This window comes from Ranitomeya imitator, chromosome 8 (genome assembly GCF_032444005.1).
Source record: "Ranitomeya imitator isolate aRanImi1 chromosome 8, aRanImi1.pri, whole genome shotgun sequence".
Lineage (NCBI taxonomy): Eukaryota > Metazoa > Chordata > Amphibia > Anura > Dendrobatidae > Ranitomeya > Ranitomeya imitator.
This window is the reverse complement of record NC_091289.1, coordinates 62,816,116-62,822,115: the sequence shown is the minus strand read 5'-3', so window position 1 is coordinate 62,822,115 and position 6,000 is coordinate 62,816,116.

Genomic DNA, 6,000 nt, shown 5'->3' with positions numbered 1-6,000 from the left:
CATTCTGTAACCTCTGGGACAAAAGGGATGTTATTCTTAGGCTAGGCTGGTGGTAGGGTTGGGAGGAGAACTCAGTCTTCTTTCCTTCTGATTGTCTGCCGTTGGAATTAGTGATGAGCGAATATACTCGTTACTCAAGATTTCTCGAGCATGCTCGGGGGTTCTCCGAGTATTTTTTAGTGCTCGGAGATTTCGTTTTTCTTGCCGCAGCTGAATGATTTACATCTGTTAGCCAGCATAAGTACATGTGGGGGTTGCCTGGTTGCTAGGGAATCCCCACATGTACTTATGCAGGCTAACAGATGTAAATCATTCAGCTGCGGCAAGAAAAACTAAATCTACGAGCACTAAAAAATATTCGGCATGCTCGAGAAATCGCATGCCACGGCGATTTGGGATCAGCTGACGCCGCACAGTCTGAAGAAGGCGGAGGGAGATGAGTGAGAGGCGAAGATATGCATTGCGCATGCCCATGAATCCCAGCCCCGTAGTGTGAATAAATCAGAAGACACTGCGGGGCGGGATCTCGGGCAGCGCGGCCGCACAGGCGCAGTCAGCCTAACATCAAATGATGTCAGAAGACGGGCAGCGCTAACTGCGCATGCCCAAGGGATCACATAACAGCACAGGCTCCGGGACAGATTCAAACAACGCTGAGTAGGCGGCGCCCGGCGCTAAGGGGACATGAATGACGGCTGTGCTGCGTCTGATTAGGAAGGAAAGTCCCGCCTCCCTGGGGATTTCACGGTATGAAGGGGCACATTTTATAAGGGTTTATTTCAGCGTGTGCAGGGAGCATAACTAAAAGAGCCACCTTGTCCAAATGCAGCATTAGTGCTGCACAAGGTGGCTCTTTTAGTTACAAACGCCTGGGTGGTGACAGGTTCCCTTTAACCTCGAGGTGCATGATGAACAGAGGTCAGCATCCCAGAGGAGACAGGAGCAGCATGAGCGAGAAGGCATCTATAATTGTTCTCAGCTGCCAGGGCCACAAAGAGGCTTAAAATAGCAGTCTCTCTTGCCCGCTACAGAGCAGAACAGGATGACTTCCTCATGCCTCACAGTGCTTCCTTTTTTACCTCTTTGTGTTTCTTTTCCCCATTAGCACAGGAGGCAACCGGAGGTTGCCTCCCTACCCTCTCGTAGAGGGTGACTTGATTAATTACTAAAAACATACCATAAATTACTACTACTATTACTTTAAAGGGAATCTGTCACCCCAAATTTGGCCTATAAACTTAAGGCCCCGTCACACATAGCGACGCTTAAGCGATCCCGACAACGATACGACCTGTCAGGGATCGTTGCTGCGTCGCTATGTGGTCGCTGGTGAGATGTCACACAGTGCGATCTCCCCAACGACGCAGCAGCGATGCGGCGAACTGTAGCGACCTGTAGTGACCTGTAGAACGATGCTATTTCATGATGATTCAATGGGACGTCCTGTCAACGAGGTCGTTGGTAAGGTGTCAAACACAGCGATGTGTGTTACCCAGCGGGACCTCAACGATCAAAAAATGGTCCAGGCCATTCCGACACGACCAGCGATCTCACAGCAGGGGCCTGATCGCTGCTACGTGTCACACATAGCGAGATCGCTACTGAGATCGCTGTTGCGTCACAAAACTTGTGACTCAGCAGCGATCTCGCTAGCGATCTCGCTATGTGAGACGGGGGCTTAAGGCCACTGACATCAGGGGCTTATCTACAGCATTCTGTAATGCGGTAGATAAGCCCCCAATGTAACCTGCAAGATAAGAAAACGGTAATTAGACCTACAGGTAATTGTATTTCCAGGAATCCATCCTGACAGCACCATGGAGGACGTCCTTCTTATCCATAATGGGACAGGAAACACAAGAGGTTAAAAGGACCCTCCCCCTACCACCCTTCAGTGCTTTTCAAAGTAACACATCTGGATGGATGCAAAAATAAGGTTTATTCCAGCAAAATAATCAGTCATACAAATGTTACATCATATGTGTATAAAGATCAAACATTAGGGAGGGAGCTAATAGTGCTGTCCGGATGGATTCCTGGAAATAACATTATCGGTAGGTCTAATTACCGTTTTCCAGGTCACCACCTGACAGCACCATGGAGGAATACCAAAGGAGAATGGAATTAGGGTGGGACTACTGCCTGAAGCACCTTTCTACCAAAAGCTAACTGTGTTGATACTACATCTAGCTTATAAATGTTTTGAGAAAGTACTAAGGCTGGACCAGGATGCAGCTTTGCAGATTTGTTCTGCCGAAGCCCCCCCTTTCTCTGCCCACGACGTGGCCATGGCTCTAGCTGAATGGGCTCTAAGATCAATCAGGGAACTCCTTCCCTGCGCTTCATAAGCCAAGCTAATTGTAGATTTGATCCATCTCGCAATGGTTGCTTTAGACGCTTTTTTCCCCCTATTTGGGCCCCTAAACTGGACAAACAGATTGTTATTCTGTCTCCAGGGCCTCGTTGAATCAAGATATTTGAGCACCGTTTCCCTAATGTCCAGATTATGGTAAAACTTTTTCTTCTTGTTTTTAGGGAACTGACAAAAGGAGGAAGAACAATCTCCTGATTCATATTTGAGTCTGAGACAACTTTCGGGAGAAAAGCTGGCTCGAGTCTTAAGACTAGTCTATCATCGAATATTTGTAAATACGGATTCTGGATGGATAAAGCCTGTAATTCTCCCAGTCTCTTTGCTGATGTAATTGCCACTAAAAACGCAGTTTTAAGAGAAAGTTTACTGATCTCCATGCTCCCCACTAAATCATACGGGTGTTCGCATAGATCATTAAGGACCAAGTTAAGATCCCAAGGCGGTACCGATCTCCTAATTAAAGGTTTTAGTCTCTGAACTGCTCTAGAGAATCGACTTATGCAAGGGTGAGACGACAGAGGGGAATCATAAAATACACTCAGGGCTGCTACCTGGACCCTCAAAGTTCTAGGTCTAAGCCCTTTCCTGAATCCTGACTGCAAAAATTCAAGGATCTTGGGAATATCAGGATGGTCAGTATCAACTGTCATTTCCCCACAGTAACTGCAAAATCGTTTCCATATTTTTGTATAAATTGCAGACTTCACAGGTTTCCTACTGGCTTGAAGGGTAGAAATAACATCATCTGACAATCTCTTTGCTTTTAGGACCTGCCGTTCAGGATCCAGGCTGCTAACCGCAGAGCTTCTGGGTTTTGGTGTAGAACCGGGCCCTGATGAAGATCTCTTCTTTCTGATAACAGGAAGGGCTCCTCTTCTGATAACTTTCTTAGTAAGGGGAACCAACTCCTCTTCAGCCAAAGGGGTGCTATGAGAATGACTGGCTCTGTCCTCACAAATTTTCTTGCGAGTTCTTGGAATCATCGCCAGAGGAGGGAATGCATACAGTAACCCACTGCTCCAGGGATGTGAGAAGGCATTGATCCCTGCTGGGCCTCCCCAAGGATTTAGGGAGTAAAAAGTTCTGACTTTTGCATTCCGTCTGACTGCGAATAGGTCCACATGGGGTTTTCCCCAACGTTGACCAGACTGCTGAAGACTTCGTTGTTCAGTTTCCACTCTGTTGGGGCCACCTCTCTTCTGCTCAGGAAGTCTGCAAGCTGATTTTTGCTACCTTCCAGTTGTACTGCCGAGATCGAAAGTACAGACTTTTCTGCCCATTTGAAGACTTGTTCTGCCAGGTCTTGTAACACTATTTGTCTTGGACCGCCCTGATGGTGAAGGAAGGCTACGATTGTTGTATTGCCTGAGAAGATTTTCACATGCCTGTTCTTTGCCAAAGACTGGGCGGCTGATAAGACCTTCCAGACTGCGTGTAGTTCTTTGTAGTTTGATGATCTTCTGCTGCCCTTCTAACTCCATCGTCCCTGAAGGTATCTTCCCTGGATGTGACCTCCCCAGCCTTGTTGACTTGTGTCTGTCGTGACCGAGACCTCCGGGGTTTGAAGCCACGCCACACCGACCCGGGAGATTTCTGGGAAGAATCCACCACTTTAAGTATTTTCTGACCCGAGGAGACAGTCTTAATCCTTGGTTTAACGAGCTTTACTTTCTATCCCAGGATGCAAGGACTTCCTGTTGCAATCACCGAGAATGAAACTGAATCCAGTTCCCACAAGGAATGCAGGCCGTCATTAATCCAAAGATTTTCATTGCGTCTGATAGAAGTTCGGCTTTGGGCAAATTGATGAACCTTTTCCACTATACCCGTTAGCCTCTCTTCTGGAAGGTAAGACATCCTTGCTTCTGAATCTAGTATAACCCCCAAGAATTTTATTTTTGGTTTGGGTACTAGATCTGATTTGGTCCAGTTTATGATCCACCCTAGTTTTTGCAGTGTGGAGTTGAGGGATTGACAGTGGATTCTGAGCTGACCTACAGAGGCTGCTGCTATTAGAAAGTCATCTAGGTAAGGTATCACCGTAATGTTTTGACTCCTTAAATAAACAACTACTTCCACTATGAGCTTTGTAAACACCCTGGGGGCTGACGATAGGCCGAAGGGGAGACAGGGAAACTGGTAGTGGTAGATTTCCCCCCCTTTTGTTTACCGCAAACCTCAGAAACTTTTGGTCTGGGTAAATTGGCACATGGTAGTATGCACTCTTTAGATCTAGACACATTACCACACCCTTTCCAGACAGAGGAATGGTGGAAAGAATCAACTCCATTTTGAACCTTTTGTATTTTTCCCATTTGATTAAATGCTTGAGGTTTATTATTGTTCTGACCTCTCCCGATGGTTTTATTATCGAGAAGAGATTTAAGTAGTGACTAGTGATAAGCAAATATACTCGTTACTCGAGATTTCTCCAGCATGCTTGGGAGTCCTCCGAGTATTTTGTAGTGCTCGGACATTTAGTTTTTCTTGCCGCAGCTGAATGATTTACATCTGTTAGCCAGCAGAAGTACATGTGGGGATTCCCTAGCAACCAGGCAACCCCCACATGTACTTATGCTGGCTAACAGATGTAAATCATTTAGCTGCGGCAAGAAAAACTAAATCTCCGAGCACTAAAAAAAAATAGGGATTTTTGTGTTTCTCACCGTAAAATCCTTTTTTCCGAAACGCTCATTGGGGGACACAGGACTGTGGGTGTATGCTACTGCCGCCAGGAAGCTGACATTAAGTAAACATAAAAAAAGTTTAGCTCCGCAGTATACACCTTGACACTGGCCGAAGGCAAACACAGTTTGGTGCAAAAGCAGTAGGAGAACAAAAAAGGAAAAACATATTAGCATTAATACAAAAACAACATGTCTAGAAATAACCACACTGACTGGAAAAGTCAGAAAAAAATGAGACAAAAAAAGCCATCTGGCTAACGGAGCATCTCGAAGAAAAGGGTTTTACAGTGAGTAACACAAAAATCCCTATTTCTCCTTCGCCTCATTGGGGGACACAGGACTGTGGGATGTCCTAAAGCAGTCCCTGGGTGGGGAATTAACTCACCGGTATAACATCCGGGTATCTGCCGGCTATAAGTGCGCTACCGCTGCCTGAAGAATCCTTTTACCCAGACTTGCATCAGCCGAAGTCGGAGTGTGGATATTATAGTGTTTGGAAAAGGTATGCAAGCTAGACCAGGTTGCCGCCTTGCAAACCTGTTCTGCTGAAGCCTGGTGCCGAAGCGCCCAGGAAGCCCCCACTGCCCGAGTGGAATGTGCTTTGATTCCATCCGGAACTACTACGCCCTTGACGCAGTAGGCCTCCTGAATAGCCAGTCGTATCCACCTGGCCAAGGTTGATCTAGAGGCCGCAAAAGTCCCTTCCTGCGACCCTCAGGGAAGACAAACAGCGCATCCGTCTGCCGAAAAGGTGCTGTCCATGACACGTACCTTCTCAGCGCTCTCACTAGGTCTAACGTATGGAGAGCGTTTTCCCACGCGGTGCGTTGGACAGAAAGAAGGCAAGACAATGTCCTCGTTAATGTGGAATGAAGAAACCACCTTTGACAAAAAGGAGGGTGCTGGTCTGAGCACCACCTTATCCTGATGGAACCGTAG